The following is an 18,232-nucleotide window of genomic DNA, read 5'->3' on the forward strand; positions in this document are numbered from 1 at the left end:
GTTAAAATGATAGCATGGTAACTTCCATCAGTGGAGAAGAGATAAACTAAACAATAAATGATGTTCCCAGTAAGTTACATGGTGGCAGGGAAAGGGGCAGAGATTCTGAGTTCTTAAATGTAAAAAAACGAAACTCTGAAAATATTAGAAAAAACCTTTAGGTGGCTGGTGGACGTTTTTATAATGTTAGAGTATAGATTTAGAGTGTGGATTAGCTTTCCAAAGAAGCCATATAGGGAAAGATAAATATGGTTAAAAAAACAAAACAAAACAACGATCTCTGACCTTAAGAAGTCAAAGCCAAAGAACAGAAAAACAAACTGGGTAAAATATTAAGCACTCATGGACAGACAAAAGGTCAATTTCTTTAACAAAAAATTTTTGCAAATCAGTTTATTTATTTGGGAGAGAAAGAGCACGAACGAGGCGGGGGCAGACAGAGGGAGAAGTAGTCTGCTTACTAAGTGGGGGTCCATTCCAGGACCCCAGGATCATGCCTGACCTGAGCCAAAGGCAGACGCTTAACTGATTGAGCTACCCAGGCACCCCGCAAATCAGCTTTTTTTGTTGATTTAAATAAAGTTTTATTTTCCAAAATGTACAGTTGGTGGATTTTGTTCATGCATCTTCTCCAGATCAGCTTTAAAAAAACTAATAGAAATGGATATATAGTAATTGACAGGCAAAAAAAAAAAAGGTCAGTAAAGCAGTGAAAATAAAATACACTTGTTCACTCATGATTGAAGCCTTGCAGATTAAAACATCAGTGAAATGTTGTTTCCTACCTATTAGATTGGGCAGGTTTAAAAAAAAATGTTGCTAATCCTTAATTGGTAGAAGGGTAAATTGGCATAGGAATTTAGAAGTATTTGTCAGAATAAAAAAATTTTGCTTGCTTTTGATCCAGTAGTTTTTCCTTTAGGAATTTGTGCAACTTCTTACTTAGGGTAACTTATTACCAAAGATAAGTTAGCGGGGTGCCTGGGTGGCTCAGTGGGTTAAAGCCTCTGCCTTCAGCTCAGATCATGATCCCAGGGTCCTTGGATCGAGCCCCGCATCAGGCTCTCTGCTTAGCAGGGAGCCTGCTTCTTCCTCTCTCTCTGCCTGCTTCTCTGCCTACTTGTGATCTCTGTCTGTCAAATAAATAAATAAAATCTTAAAATAAGTTAGCAAAACATACATGAAACCAATGATTGGTGAACCACATCTGTATTGGGGACAGTTTCAGGAACTTCTAGTAGTATTTGGAAATGCCATAGGTTTCCTTAGGTTGCTAAAAACTAATTTTTAGAGGTGCCTGGGTGGCTCAGTGGGTTAAAGCCTCTGCCTTCGGCTCAGGTCATGATCTCAGGGTCTTGGGATCGAGCCCTGCATCGGGCTCTCTGCTCAAGCGGGGAGCCTGCTTCCTCCTCTCTCTCTCTGCTTGCTTCTCTGCCTACTAGTGATCTCTGTCTGTCAAATAAATAAACATCTTTAAAAAAAAAAAACAAAACTAATCTTTAGCTAGAATAGCAAGTTTTCAACCCTGGCTGTACAAAAAAACCATCTGACTGATTCTCTGACGATATCAGGAGCCCCAGATGTAATGACTGAATTGATCTGAAAGGGGACCTTGTGATCTGAATTGTTTAAAAGTTCTCCAGGTGACACCTATACACAGCCAGATTTGAGAATTACTTACTCTCGAGGAAGACCATTTTTCCTGTGGATGTGTTGAATTTTCTTTTGGCAGAAGCCAGTACTCCACTGGGCATGTAAACTGTTGTACATATTTTTTTCAATTTCTTTCATTCTTCCATTGACTTTCTCATGATAATCTGGGTTCAGCTGGTATATTAGATTCCTGTTGCTTACAGTTCTGACAGTCAGAAGTCCAAAATGGGTCATAAGGGATTAAAATCAAGATGTTGGCAGGTCTGCTTTTTTTCTGCAAGCTCTAGGGGAGAATTCATACCTTTTCCTTTTCTAGCTTCTAGAGGCTGCTGACGAGGCTGCTCATGGGTCCTTGCTCTGCGTACCAGAGGCATAGCATCTTAGATGTTCACTCTTTGACTATTATCCCTGTCTCCTTCATCACGTTGCCTTCTCTCTTATAAGGACTCTTCTGATTATGTTGGCCCAAACTCACATAATCTAGGATAATCTCCCCATCTCAAAAATTCTTAATTTAATCACACTGGCACAGTCCTTTTTGTCACATAAGGTGACATAGTCACAAATTCTGAGCATTAAGATGTGGACACTTTGGGGGGCCCATTCAGTGTACCGTAGTTGGAGACATGAGAAGGCCACTAAAAATTTATAAATGCAGTATTTTAGTTTATCTTAAATTGATATCATATTTTATCCCACAGTGTAAATTAGTTTCTATATAGTCATTTATGATTAATGTTTATTACTCCTCAGGAGCAATATGCAGTTTTTGTCTTTGTTGCTAGAAATGTAGGTTGAATAGGTTGTCTCATTTTTATTACAACAGTAATAGCTATCATATGTTCTTCACAGGAGTCTGTGAAGTAGGTGCTTTATTTCAGCCCTGGCAAGATTTCATACTTTGATTTTTGTCTCTCAGGTATATAACTAGAATTGGAATTGCTGGATCATATGGTAATTCTGTTTCATTTTTTGAGGGACTTCCCATACTTTTTTCAAAACTGGCTATATCATTTTATAGTTCCAAAAGCAGCACACTAGGGTTTGACTTTTGCCACATCTTCATGAATACTTGCAGTTTTCTGTTTTTTTTTTTTTTATACTAGTCATGTAGCCATCCTAATGGGTATAAAGTGTGATATTTTGTGGTTTTGATTTGCATCTTTCTAATGATTAGTGGTATTGAACATTTCTTCATGTACTTGTTGGCCATCTGTTTATCTTCTCTGGAGAAATGTGTCTATTCAGGTCTTTTTCCCATTCTTTTAATTGAGTTGTTTTTGTTGTTGTAGTAATTCTTCATATATTCCAGATATTAATCATTTATCAAATACATGATTTGTGAATTTTTCTCCCATTTTGTGGATTGCCTTTTCACTCTTGATAGTGTTCTTTGACACCTTTAGTGTTAAAGGTTTTGATTTTTTTTTTTTTTTTTTTAAAGTAAACTCTACGACCAACATGGGGCTTGAATTCACAACCTCAGATCATGAATTGCCTGCTCTACTGACTGAGCCAGTCAGGTACCCCTAAAAAGTTTTAATTTTAATAAAGTCCAGTTCATCACTTTTTTCTTTTATCACCTGTGCTGTTGGTGTCCTATAAAAAAAAAAAACCATTGTTAAATTCAGTGTCCTGAAAAGTTTCTTCATGTTTTCTTCTAAGAGTTTTATAGTCTTAGTTCTTAACCTTTAGATCTTTGATCTGTTTTATTTTTTATTTTTTTTAAGATTTTATTTATTTATTTGACAGACAGAGATCACAAGTAGGCAGAGAGGCAGGCAGAGAGAGAGGAAGGGAAGAGAGCTGTGGGGCTCTATCCCAGAACCCTGGAATCATGACCTGGGCTGAAGGCAGAGGCTTTAACCCACTGAGCCACCCAGGCGCCCCTGATCTGTTTTAATTTTTATAAATGATAGAAGGTTATGGTCGAGCCTTGTTCTTTTTGCATGTGGGGATATCCAGTTTTCCCAGTTGTTTATGTTGAAAAAACTGACCTTCCCCTGTTGAATGGTCCTGGCATTTGTGTCAAAATAACTTCCCATGTATGTGAGGATTTACTTCTGGGCTTTGTATTCTACTCCTTTGATCGGTCGATATGTCTCTCTTTGTATCAATAGCCAGTTAGTTTGATTCCTGTAGCTTTGTAGTATGTTTTGAAATCAGGAAGTATTGAGTCATCGAACTTGTTCGCTTTTAGGGTTATTTTGGTTGTTTGGGGTTTCTTGAGATTCTTTTTTTTTTTTTTTTTAAGGATTTTATTTATTTATTTGAGAGAGGGAGAAAGAGAGATAAGCAGACTCCTTGCTGGTAGGGACCCTGACTCAGGGCTGAATCCCAGGATGTGGAGATCAATCGGGACCTGAGACGAAGGCAGATGCTTAACCCACTGAGCCACCCAGGCGCCCCTCCTTGATTTTCTATACGAGTATTAGGATGGGTTTTTTGATTTCTGTAAGCGCCATCAGGATTTTGATAGGAATTGTGTTGAATCTGTAGATTGCTTTGGGTATTATTGTCATCTTAACAATATTAAGTCTTCTGATCCATGAAAATAGGATGGGATATCTTTATATTTACTTAATGTCTTTCAACAGTGTTTATAATTTTCTGTGTACAAATCTTTGCTTTAGTTAAGTTTATTCCTAGTATTCTTTTTGATACTTTTGCAAATGGAATTTTTTTTCTTGATGTCCTTTTTAGACTGTTTATTTAGTATATAGAAATGCAGTTGTTTTTTGTATGTTGACCCCTCCCTGCAATTTTGCTCAATTCATTTAATCAGTTTAGTTTTTAACTTTTTTTGTGGAGTCTGTAGGGTTCACTATCAATAAAATCATATCATATGTAAACATAATTTTTCTTTTCTAGTGTGGATGCCTAATTGATGTGGGTAGACTTTCAGTATAGTATGTTGAATAGAAGGGGCAAAAATACCATTTCCTTTTTGGTTTCTCACTTTTTTTTTGTATCAAAATCTTAACAGCCACAACTTTGGGAATTTATGGCTTTCTTCTTCTCCTTTCTTTCTCTTTTCCTATACTCCAAGTATTTTGCCTCCTACGTATTTTGCAGCTCTGCTGCCCCTAATTCACCCTTAGTATTAACAGACTCATTGTATTCATTTCTTATTTGAAATATTGCACAAGCTGTTTAACTGGTATTCTTGCCTCCTGCAAGTCCATCCTCCACTGTTACCAGAGTTGGTCTGTCTCCGAAGCAAATCTCACCTTGTCATTGAATTGTAGATTTTTCCTGAGACCTTTGCATGGCTTTTAGGCTTCCCTGATCTGGTCCACAGTTTAATTCTTCAGCTTCACTCCCTCCCTCTCTCTTTTCACTCATTTAATAGTGATCTAGTTAGAGTTCCCCAGCACACCATACTGAGTTGTGCCTTTGCTTATTATGATGAGCCTTCTGGACTGCTTCTCTTTCCTCATTTGGTTAACTTCCACTTGACCTTAAAAAGTCTCTTCTTTCAAGGAAGAATCTCTTTCTCTGGGAAACCTTTCTGGTTTTCCATTTGACTATTGTTGTTTGTTTTGGTTTGGTTTTTGGTACTCTTGTAGCATTTACCAAATGGTATTGAAAGCATGTTCAGGACCCACTAGTCAATGAGCAGTTGGAGGGTCTCTTTTCCTATCACATGGTAGTTTTCAGTAAATGTTTCCTAAATTGCTGAGCTCAGCTGTTTTTCTTTATGGGTCTGTTAGCTAGCTTCTAATATGGATAGGCAGAGGGAGCAGAAGGAAAATAAGATGGCTGCTGCTGTTTCAACTGGTGTTGACTAATATTAGACCTTGGTAGGAGAGACTGAATTGGGTCATTAAGAAACTTGTTGGGGGGACGGTGGGGGTTCAGGAAAATGAAGTAGTGTTAGAGGAGATGAGATAGTGATGGGTCATAAGTATGGTAGGACGGCACAGATCACACTAATTATCTAGAGCTGCATTTTAATTGGTGCTTTAAAAATTCTTTAAACAATTATTTTCCCTATAACAATAACTCTGTTATATAAGACTAGAAAACCTTGTTACCAGTGCTTGAAAACTTAAGATTGGATAATGAAGATTTGGTAAGTCATCTTTGAAAGTTTCCTGCTCTGCTCTGCAATACGCAAAAAATATAATCCTATTAGGAATTGATTATATTGCCTTTTTATTTTTCACTTATTTATTTATTTTTTAAAAAAAGATTTTATTTATTTATTTGACAGAGAGAGAGATCACAAGTAGCCAGAGAGGCAGACAGAGACAGAGGGGGAAGCAGGCTCCCTGCTGAGCAGAGAGCCCGATGCCAGGCTCGGTCCCAGGATCATGACTTAGAAGGTAGAGGCTTAATCCACGGAGCGACACAGGCACCCCTATGTTACCTTTTTAAATAAAGATGATGTTAGGTTACCAAAGTAATTTTGATGAGTATTCCAGATGTTTAGTACAGTGGTATCTTTTTCAATAAAGAATACTGCCTTTGTGTCTTTACTCTAGAAGCTTACAAAAATTAATGTCTGTTTTACAGCTGTAGTTTTAGATTAAACTGCTGCAAGTGGTTTTTATGAGGTGATACTGCAGGCAACGTTATGATGGCAGTTGGATTGCTTAGTCAGAATTTATTATTGCTCCCTGGTTTGCCTAGCCTTGAATAGTTTCTAAAATTGAACACCTGTATCCTGTAAGCAAGCAGTGTTTTAATTAAGGAACAAATGCTCATTCACAAGTTGTATAAAGAGGAAAAGAAAAATGCTAAAGCTTGAGAGAGCTAATTTGAAATTATGTGTACTTACTTTATGTTCAGAAAGGACAATAACCATGAAAGAAAAAGATATATTTCTTGTTTAAAAATAAAGAGTTTCTTAGTTTTGTTTCATAGTACTTAGGGAAGCAAATCTCAAATGAGGAAAGATGCTTCATGGGAAGATGGGATAATCTAATTTAAAGTTACTGTATTTTTTTATATATATTTTACAATTTGAAAAACGAAGGAAACAAATCAATGCAGGATAAAGACATAAGTGTTGGCTTCAAGGAATTGGTTATACATTTAAGCTTGCTTTGGCAAGTTTGGTAGGCTGAAAAATGGACTCTTCCAAAATGTCCACATTCTAATCCTTGAAATCTGTAATGTTACTTTGTTTGGGGCTGGATTGTGTGTGTGAGGAAGTCTTTGCAAATGTCATTAAATTAAAGGTCTTGTTATGAAGAGATTATCCCAGATTATCTGGGTGGGCTCTAAATGTCATTCTGTATCTTTTGAGTGAGGCAGAGGGAGATTACTTATACAGAAGAGGAGGCAATGTGGCCACAAGGGAAGGAATGCCAGCTGGAAGAAACAACAGAATTTCCAATAAAACCTCTCGAAGAAGCAGAGCCCTGCCAGTACCTTAATTTTGGGCCAGTGGTACTGATTTAGGACTTTGGGCCTCCAGAAGTAAGAGAGTATGGTAATTTGTTAGAGTTGTAGGAAATTGATACAGCAATCTTTTTTCAAAGTGCAAATGGACCTTTTTAAACAACTCCATTTACGTAAACTCTTTCTCCTTTGGTGGGGGAGCTGTCATTTATAACTTACTCATATTAGTCTTTAATTCTATTTAAAATATTCTGTACACCAGGCAGTTTTTATGATTAAAGCAACTGGTGAACATTCTTTGACACAGAACTTTGAAGTTTTAGCTCAAAATAATTTATATTTAAAACCTCCTTTTTTGGGTAAAGTATATTATCTGGTCTGGAAGCTCCCTTGTGGTTGCTTTGTTACAGCTATACTTTGGTAAGAATACAGTTTAGACTCCTAAAATTTTACAACACATGGCCAGCCTTTTTGGCTGCACAGTTTCTATTTAATACGAATTTTTCTTTCAATATATTACAGAAAATGTACACATGAAGCTTTTACTGAGAATTATGTTACAAGTTCACTGTGACCCAGCATGTACTAGGGTCTCAGTTAAGACTTTGGCGTAGTGGGACTCTGACCAGACGATAAATAAAGGCCATGTAAGATTTTTTTTTTCTTTTTAAAAAAGATTTTATTGTTAGAGAGAGAGTGCGAGAGCATGGGGGTGGGCAGAGAGAGGGAGACAAGCAGACTTCACACTGAGCAGGGAGCCTGATGCAGTAATCATCCCAGGACCCCAAGATCATGACCTGAGCTGAAAGGCAGACACTTAACTGACAGAGCCACCCAGGCGCCCCTCGTCTTATACACTTAATGATCAGACTCAGATGTACCTGTCCTATATTATCTTAGTCCCTCAAAGAGTGTTCAAAGAGGGAGGGATAATCCAAGAGACATTTGAATGTCTTTGAATGTTCTGCAAAACTGTGGTTCAGGATGAGCTTCTTTATGTTACTTTATGTCCCTTTTTAAAAGATTCTACAAGTTTCTAATAAAGTCTGGGCCAGCAATGTCTCTATTTAGTATTTCTCTTTTTCTTTTAACTTCCAGGAGCTACACTTAATATTCAGCCCATACAGTTTACTAGCAGCAGGCAACGGACAAATCTCTTTCTGGCAATTTTTTGTTACTGAAAAGGCCTTAAAGAGTAGTCTTGGATTAATTGGCCTGCTGTTTGATTTTTTTTTTTTAATCACATGAAGCACATAACCAAACATTTTTATGTTTTTTTCTAAAGTAATTTAATTTTTTAAAAACGTGATTAATGTAATATTTTTAGTACATTAGGGAGTGGCTAAGTAGTTTTTCTTCCTGGTCTTTTATATTTTGGGTGGCCGGGGGCTGAGAAATAAGAATTCTTATTTATTGAAATAAATCAAGGAAATGATGCCCTCTCCGTTTTATGGCCATCATTCATGAAATATGCTAGGCACTTTATATGAACACCTCATTCAACTTTGCCAATGACCCTGAACATTTCTGTCACTTTGCAGATTTAAAAAAAAAAAAAAGAAAGAAAAAATTTGAATATAGGTCCATAACCAGTAGCAGCCAGTATTATGATGCATATGTAAGCTGATTCAGTTCCAAAAATCATTTACTGTACTTTCTGGTTGTTTTGTTTGTTGTACCATAAAATAAAGACATACCTAAAATACAGAGTTCTCTGTCCTTATTGTTGAGGAATTTATGATTTAGTCTGTCCATTTTTCCTTCTAGGGGAGCTAGAGAATGGTCTCAGGAGCAAATGTATGGCTTATTCAAGGGAGTTGAGGGTCTTGGGGGGGGTCTCAAAGAATTGAATGTTTTATTATTATTATTGTTTTCTGTTTTTCAGAAACCTGTTCTTTGCCACATGTAATCTCTAATAGACTTGACCATGATTTTTTTTTTTTTTTTAAGATTTTATTTATTTATTTGACAGAGAGAGATTACATGTAGGCAGAGAGGCAGGCAGAGAGAGAGAGGAGGAAGCAGGCTCCCCGCTGAGCAGAGAGCCCGATGCGGGACTCCATCCCAGGACTCTGGGATCATGACCTGAGCTGAAGGCAGCGGCCCAACCCACTGAGCCACCCAAGCGCCACAAGACTTGACCATGATTTTTTAAATTCCCCTTGACCAGTTAAAGGATTGTAGATTAGGGGTGGGATTTAAAAAAAAAAAAATGGCAGGGCATCTGGGTGGCTCAGTGGGTTAAAGCCTCTGCCTTCAGCTCAGGTTATGTTCCCAGGGTCCTGGGATTTAGCCCCATGTCTGGCTCTCTGCTCAGCGGGGAGCCTGCTTCCTCCTCCCTCCCTCTCTCTCTCTCTCTCTCTCTGCCTACTTGTGATCTCTATCTGTCAAATAAATAAATGAAATCTTTTAAAAAAAATGGTACTTTAGGAAGCCTCTTTTTGCCAGGCACTGTTAAAAGAATATGTATGTAGGAACAGTGTTGTGATTAGTGGTTAGGTTCTTAGACTAGTCTTCAGAAGACTAATCCATAATGTGATTGAACCTAGTGTGCAAATTTTTCAGTAGTTCATACACTTCATTAAATTCATTACTTAAGTATAGTATGTTTTTTTTTTTTTTAAATATTTTATTTATTTATTTGACAGGCAGAGATCACAGGTAGGCAGAGAGGCAGGAAGAGAGAGAGGAGGAAGCAGGTTCCCCGCTGAGCAGAGAGCCCGATGTGGGGCTCGATCCCAGGACCCTGAGATCATGACCTGAGCCGAAGGCAGAGGATTTAACCACTGAGCCACCCAGGCGCCCCAGTATAGTATGTTTTTAGGGTGCTTTGGTGGCTTAGTCAGTTAAGCGTCTGCCTTGGGCTTCGGTCATGATCTCCAGGTTCTGGGATCGAGTGCCACATCCAGCTCCCAGCTCAGCAGGAAGTCTGCTTCTGCCTCTCCCCATGCTTGTGCTCCCTCTGTCTCTGTCTCTCAAATGAATAAATTTAAAAAAATCTTAAAAAAAAAGTTTAAAGGATAGTGTGCATGTCTTTTTTGTTGTTGTTGTTTAAAGATTTATTTATTATAGGGAGAAGAGGATATGCTTGCTGGTGGGACAGAGAGGATGGGACGGGGGTGGGGGTGGAGGGGGAAGAGGGAGGATCCCAAGCAGGTTCCACACCCAGTGACCTGAGCTGAAACCAAGAGTTCGACACTTAACTATGCCACCCAGGCGCACCTAAGTATATGTATTTTTTTTTTTTTAAGATTTTATTTTAATTATTTTGGAGATGGGGGGAGAGTGAGTGATCATGCAAGCAGGGAGGGAGCAAAAGTAGAGGGAGAGAAGCAGACTCCCTGCTGATCTCAGAGGCCAATGATCATGACCAGGGCCAAATTTGAGTATTGGCTTCTTAACCGCCTGAGTCACCCAGGCACCTCTATAGTATGTTTTTAATGGAAAAGCTTAGGATGGAAATTTTAGTTTTCAAGCTGGAGACTTCATGTATTCTTGTCCTGAAAATTGATTTTTTTTAAATTGTCTTTTTTTTTTTTTTTAAAGATTTTGCTTATTTATTTGACAGAGAGAGACACAGTGAGAGAGGGAACACAAGCAGAGGTAGTGGGAGAGGGAGAAGCAGGCTTCCCGCCGATCAGGGAGCCTGATGTGGGCCTCAATCCCAGGACCCTGGGATCATGACCTGAGCCAAAGGCAGATGCTTAACGACTGAACCATCCAGGTGCCCCTAAAAAAAATTATTTTTCTTAAAGCTTGAATTACAGTGTTAAATTTTAGGAGCCAAATTTATAATAGAATGATAAATTTTTAAAAGCTGTATTCTTGTTTTCCTGACAGTAAACACAAAATTTCTCAGGCAGGGATGGATTAATTATTAAAGTAATAACCCTGTTGCCCCAGTTCTCCCCTCTCAGTGATGCAGTGAAACCGGGATGTTCATTTGGTAGGTAAGGAATCTGAAGAACATGAATCTGGGAGCTTGTCTAGATGTTTGCTCCCTCCTGAAAGAGGGAGGGAGACCTTTGCTTTCAATATGAACAAATTCTCAGTGGTTCCAGAGGGGAAGATCCTGTTTCTTACACTTTGGAATGTAAATGAATGTGGGGAGGGGTAGGGAGATCAGACAGGTGTTAGAATTTACAATCCGTGAATGTCTCCATAGTCTTATACCCCCTGAAGTATAAACATATACTTCTAAAGAGGTAAATCTCTTATCTATTCAGTTATCTTTAATTTTTCAAGACTTCTCTTTTGTAGGACAGATTTGTATGCTCTGGTAGCTCTAACTATGTAGATATATAAAGATACTTTCTCTATATATAGAAAACAGACCAACTGATAGATTTTCCCTTTGTCTTTTTTACCATGTTATTTTGAAGTATGTGTGTTTGGTTATGAAAATATGAAATGTTAAGGTTGTCTAATTTTAGCTCCTTTATTGAGTGATCACTGCTGAGTTCTACAGCAAATATTTATTAACTCCTATATGCCAAGCACAGTGCAGGGTTTTGGGGACATTGTGGTGAATAAGATAAATATTCTGCATTCAGGGGGCTTAGAGACTATAAAAGTGCTGTGATGAAAAAGAAAGAGAGGAGACATGAGCAAATGGCAAAGATAGAATTTTTGTTAGAATACATGAAGGAGGTAGCAATGGCAAGATCTTAGGGGGAGGGGTAGGACCAAAGCATTCAGTTCCAGATGGAAAGGATGCACCAGTAAAAAAATTCTAAAATGAGAATGAGCTTGGCAAGATAGATAGAAGGATGGCAAATATGGATGAAACAGAGTGAACAGAACTCAAAATCACAAATGTACATTGAGGTGTTTGGTTTTGTTTTTTTTTCTGGTATTTCTAAAATAGGGTCATGTTCCGTGCATTTCGCCCTGCAACGTGCTTTTTTTTTTTTTTTTTTTTTAAGATTTTATTTTTTTATTTTACACAGAGAGATCACAATCACAAGTAGGCAGAGGCAGGCAGAGAGGGAGGGGGAAGCAGGCTCCCGCTGAGCAGAGAGCCTGCTGCAGGGCCTGATCCCAGGACCCTGAGATCATGACCTGAGCCGAAGGCAGAGGCTTAACCCACTGAGCCACCCAGGTGCCTTGCAACATGCTTTTTAAAAAGTTAATGTATGTTGTATATGTATGTTGAATTCTGTGTCAGCATGTATAGCTATATAGCTTCGTCTGTATCCCATTTAGCCATATTCCTATTGACAGACACATACAGACTTCTACGATTTTTTTGCTGTCACAAACAATGCTGTGATCACCATTCTTGTATATATGTTTATTGCACACCTGTATGAGAATTTTTGTTGGATAGATTTCCTGAGAGAAGCATTACAAGGTCAGAACTTTTGACAGATTCAGGCTCCTTTGAGAGGTGAAGATTCAGCCAATACAGTACAGTGTTATTTTTGATTTGGCTAAAGAGCAGAGACCGTTCTTTTGGTATATTTTCTTTCATTGGCATCTATTTGTCAGATACAGTTTTTTGATTCATAACCGTTAATTTTATTGAATTTTTTAAAAAGATAAATAAATGAGATTATTTCAGAGTTTAAAGTACCTGTGTATGTTAAAAAATATGTATATATATGTGTATATACATATATATGTATAAGTATGTATATATGTATTGAAGTTCTGGGCTAATGTGTCTGTCTACTATTAATACTTTTTTGGGGAGTAAATCATATTTTTTCTCATTTTTAAAAAATTTAATTTAGCATGTATTATTAGTTTCAGAGGTAGAGGTCAGTGATTTATCAGTCTTATGTAACACCCAGTGCTCATTACATCACATGCCCTTCTTAATGTCCATCAGCCAGTTGCCCCATCCCTCCCAACCATCCCCTCTCAGCCCTCAGTTTGTTTCTTACAATTAAGAGTCTCTTATGGTTTGTCTCCCTCTCTTATTTCATTTTGTTTTATTTTTTTCCTCTCTTCTCCTGTGATCCTCTGTTTTGTTTCTTAAATTCCACATATAGTGAGATCATGTGATAATTGTCTTTCTCCGATTGCCTTATTTTGCTTAGCATAATACCCTCTGGTTCCATCCATGTCATTGCAAATGGCAAGACTTCATTTTTTGGTGGCTGAGTAGTAGTCAGTTGCACGCTATATAGCGTGCAATATATATATATATATATTCATATCTAGGCTCTTTCCATATTTTGGCTATTGTGGACATTGCTGCTGTAAACATTGGGGTGCAATGTTTATACACTTCACGACATTTGTATCTTTGGGGTAGATACCTAGTAGTGCATTTGTTGGGTCATAGGGTAGCTCTATTTTTAACTTTTTGAGGAAGCGCCATACTGTTTTCCAGAGTGGCTATACCAGCTTGCATTCCCACCAGCAGTGTAGGAGGGTTCCATTTTCTCTATCCTTTCCCGCATCTGTTTCCTGACTTGCTGATTTTAGCCATTCTCCCTGGTGTAGAGGTGGTAGCGGATTGTGGTTTTGATTTGTATTTCCCTGATGCCAAGTGATGTTGAGCATTTTTTCATGTGTCTTTTGGCCATCTCTGTATCTTTGGAGAAATGTCTGTTCATGTCCTCTGCCCATTTCTTTTCTTCTTCTTCTTCTTTTTTTTTTTTTTAAAGAGTTTATTTATTTATTTGTCAGAGAGAGAGAGAGAGACTGAGAGTGAGCCTGGCGCTGGGATCATGACCTGAACCGAAGGCAGCTGCTTAACCAACTGAGCCACCCAAGCGTCCCTCTTTTTTTTTTTTTTTTTTTAAAGATTTTTTGAATTTATTTGACAGAGATCATAAGTAGACAGAGAGGCAGGAAGAGCGAGAGGAAGGGAAGCAGGCTCCCTGCTGAGCAAAGAGCCTGATGTGGGGCTGGATATCAGGATCCTGGGATCATGACCTGAGCTGAAGGCAGAGGCTTTAACCCACTGAGCCACTCAGGCACCCCTCTCTGCCCATTTCTTGATTGGATTATTTGTGCTTTGGGTATAGAGTTTGGTAAGTTCTTAATAGATTTTGGATACTAGCCCTTTATCTGGTAAGAATTTGCAAATATCTTCTCCCATCCTGTTGGTTGTCTTTTGGTTTTGTTGACTGTTTTCTTTTGCTGTGCAAAAGCTTTTTTTTAAATTTTAAATAAGATTTTTATTTATTTATTTGAAAGAGAGAGATAGTGAGAGAGAGCACACGAGTGGGGAGGAGAGGGAGTAGCAGGCTCCCCAGTGAGCAGGGAGCCTGATGTGGGGAGATGTGGGGCTTGATTCCAGGACTCTGGGATCATGACCTGAGCCAAAGGCCGAGGGTTAACTGAGGCACTCAGGCGTCCCTTGATTGTCCTGCCTTAAATAGTTCCCTTTCTCCTATTGATTATGTAACCCAGAGCCCCTTTTTGTATCTTTTATATGGCACTCAAGAATTATTAGTTTGTTGTACGCATGTTTGTTCTGTTTATTGTTGGTATTTCTAGCACCTTGTACAGTGCATGGTGCGCAGTAGATAAATCAGTATTTGAGTGAGTGAATGAACGATTTCTAAACTTATGAAAGGATTAGGGAAGGAGAGGGACCCATCCAGATACATAGGCCTATTCTTAGGTCGTTTGGATAGAAAGACTTCAGGAAAATTGATAACCTGTAAATTAAATTATTGGAAAACTGTCCTAGCCCTGGATAACACACTGGAAAGCTTTTGTCTAGGTCAGGAATATACATGCATACCCCAATTTGAAGATGCCTGGTTAAATCATGTTAAGATCAGCTTTAGTAAGCATTCATTCTCTACTGTTATGTATCATGTGAGGTTCATTTTTTCCTTTCTGAGTATCTTCCCTCAGTCATTTATTTAACTTCTGTTGAAAAGCAGGCTTTCTAGCATGGGAGAAGATAGTATTTCAGTCCAGCTAGAAGGGTAGATTTGTAAGCAACTATAATGTGATATAAATTGTACTTTGGTTTTTTTGATCTTTAAAAATTTTATTTATTTATTTGCAAGCGTAACCATTTCCTCTGGCTTCTTTCAGGCTTTTTTTCCTTCATCTTTGAATTTCTGTAGTATGAAAATTACGTGCCATGGTGTAGTGTTTTTGGCATTTATTCTGCTGGGAGTTCTCTGAGCTTCCTGGATCTATGATGTGATATCTGACATTAATTTTGGGAGTCATTAAAACAGTCATTACTGTTTTAATGATTTCTTCTGTTCCTTTCTCCTCCTCATATTCCCATTACATGTAGTTAAATCTTTTGAGGTTAACTCACAGTTCTTGGATATTCTGTTCTTTTTTTTTTTTTTTCCAGTCTTTGTTCTTTTTCCTTTTCAGTTTTTGAGGATTCTATTGATCTTGTCATCCTCTAGCTCAAGAGCTCTTGCCTGAGCAGTATCTAGGCTACTAATAAGCCCATCAAAGGCATTCTTCATGTCTGTTACAGTGTTTTGATCTTTAGCATTACTTATTGTTTTTTTCTCAGGATTTCTATCTCTCTGCTTACATTGCCCACGTGTTCTTAGGTCTACTTTACTTATTAGAGCCCTTTACATTCCTGGTGTGATAATTCCAGGACTGTTTTGCCATGTCTACTTCTGATGCTTGCTTTATATCTTCAGATTGTGTTTTTGCCGTTAGTATGCCTTGTCATTTTTTTTCTAGATGGCCAGACATGATGTACTGGGTACAATGAACTGCTGTAAATAGGCCTTTAGTTATGTGGTAGTGAGATGTAAGGGGAGAGGTAGGGCTCTATAGTTTTATAATTAGGTCTCAGTCTTTTAGTGAGACTAATAGTATGGACTATGGGCTTCATTAGTGGTTCTCAGTTATTTCCCTCCCCACTTAGGTGGGACAGGATGGCTAGAATAGGGTGGAGTTGGGTATTGCTCTTTCCTAGGTCATTTAGGTTCTGATAATATCCCAGCATGTTTGGTTCTGATTAACTAGTTTTTCCTGGGGCGCCTGGGTGGCTCAGTGGATTAAGCCGCTGCCTTCGGTTCAGGTCATGATTTCAGGGTCCTGGGATCGAGTCCCACGTCGGGCTCTCTGCTCGGCGGGGGAGCCTGCTTCCCTTCCTCTCTCTCTCTCTGCCTGCTTCTCTGTCTACTTGTGATCTCTCTCTGTCAAATAAATAAATAAAAATATTAAAAAAAAAATTTAGCTAGTTTTTCCTAAGGGTAGGCCTTGTTAAGAAGAACATACTGCTCAGGCAAGCATAAGGGGGATTTTTCCAATTATTTCCTGTGGGACTCTGGTCAAGCTTCTGGAGGTAAATTTCATAGTATTTTGGGGGTTCTCCTATGACTGAGTCCTCCTGGAGTTTTTAAACTATCAGACTTCTTTGCCCTGAGCCTCCAGCAATTTTTTAAAGATCTTATTTATTTACTTAGAGAAAAAGCAGGAGGGGTAGGAGAGAGAGAGGATCCCAAGTCGACTTCACACACAGTGCATGGAGCCCAACGTGGGACTTCTTTCACGACTCTGATATCATGACCTGAACCAAAATCAAGAGTTAGATGCTCAGCCCACGGAGCCACGTAGGTGCCCAGCAATTTATTTTTATTGCACTTTAGACTTCCCTACCTGACACTAATTCCTGTTGGAGTTTCCACTCCTGAATTGCTCTGGTAAGCTGAGATTCCCTGTATTTTATCTTTCCTGTCTTAGGGGCAGTGGTTTTCTTGGGTTGTCTCCTTGCTTATGGACTCAAGAAGAGTTTTTGATTTTCTAGACTCTACAGTTTTTTACTTGTTAGGACAAAGTGGTGACTAACATGTGGAACTGGAAACCAGAAGTCTAACCTTTTTCTTGTTTTAAAAAAGATAAACTTGGGGTGCCTGGGTGGCCCAGTTGGTTGGGTGTCTGACTCTTGGTTTCATTTCAGGTTGTGAGCTCCAAGTCCTGGGATTGCCCGCAGCCAGCTTTGTGCTCAGTGTGGGGTCTGCTTGTCCCTCTCCCTCCCTCTGCTCCCTGTCCCCAACACACGTGTGCTCTCTGAATCTCTCTCAAATCTTTGAAAAAAGATAAACTTATTAAATCTTGCTATGTATAACATGTAAGAATTTCTCATCTCTTTTTGCATATTCTCCTCATTCTGGGTAGTCACTTCTTGGGGGTGCTATCTTCAAAAAGCTTCTGAGATAACTTTGAGCCCCTTGCAGAAGGATTGCATGATCTGCCATACATGTGAAGACACATAAGTCAGCATGAAAGTGCCAGGTATTTTCAGTCACTACAAGAATATTGGGAATATCGTATTGCTTTTTCTTCAACTTTGGTTATTGAAGCTGCAAGCTTTCAAAATCTGCCTGTAACTAAGTTTTTTATCAAATTTATTTTCTATTTCTCCCAAGTTATCTTGTCCAGACTAATGCTTACTTTTCATTCGTACATTCTCTCCACAAGAGTGAAAGCCTATTTGGGCAGTTTGTTGGATATCTCTTATTCAAGTATAATTGAGGTGTTGTAAGTTGGGTATTGGGCCAGGTAGACGTAGATCTTTTTCTGTTGTACTGCAAAGATCATCAGGAAGTAGTCATCCAGGAAGCACATTCCTGTTGCTGCAAAGAATTTCTAAGATTACTTTTTCTGACCTCATTTCTCATCTTCTCTGGCTTCATGTCTTCTCTCCGTCCTTTCAGGTTATAATTATTCCTAGGTGACCCATTCTTGTTTTCTCTGTCTATATATTAGTAATATCTGTACATAGATAACTCCCAAATACTGTTCATTAAAATGAGAGTTCATTCTCTTACGAAAAACAGAAGCTATATGTGTTTCACATTCTTGGCTTGGACAAGCGGAAATGCGGCTTCTAACCAAATGAAAGTAGAAGAAAGGTTTTAAGTGATTTTGGGGAAGGGTAGAGTTTAGATTAAATTTAAATGACACAGTATATTGACATAAAGAGGAACTAATTCTTGAAAGCTTTTCTGTTTAGTGACTGCCAAAAGTAGAAATCTGAGCTTCCTTTTACACATATAGAGCATGGCCTTTAGGCCACATATTAGGTATATACTTCTTCTGTGTGTGTTAATTATATCTTGAGACCAAAAAAAAAAAAAAAAGGAATTTTTAAATCTTAGTTTCCATTGACCCTCCTTGGCCAGGTCACAGGAGAGGCCACTAGATATTATTGAGATCTACACTGCTGATATGTTCTCAATAGAGATTGTGGCTTTGACAGTCAGCAAGATTGTATCTTTTTTTTGGGTCTCAGGATAACCTGCTGTATTGTTTGGTAAGGTAACATCCATGC

The 18,232-nt window shown here is 38.4% G+C and overlaps 1 protein-coding gene across 1 annotated transcript in view; it reads left to right on the top strand.

Moving 5' to 3' along the window:
- Positions 1-18,232, top strand: part of RNF2 (ring finger protein 2) — a 44,686-nt gene that overhangs the window by 12,724 nt on the left and 13,730 nt on the right. The gene's annotated exons all lie outside the window — the stretch shown is intronic.

This window comes from Neovison vison, chromosome 10 (assembly GCF_020171115.1).
Source record: "Neovison vison isolate M4711 chromosome 10, ASM_NN_V1, whole genome shotgun sequence".
NCBI lineage: Eukaryota > Metazoa > Chordata > Mammalia > Carnivora > Mustelidae > Neogale > Neogale vison.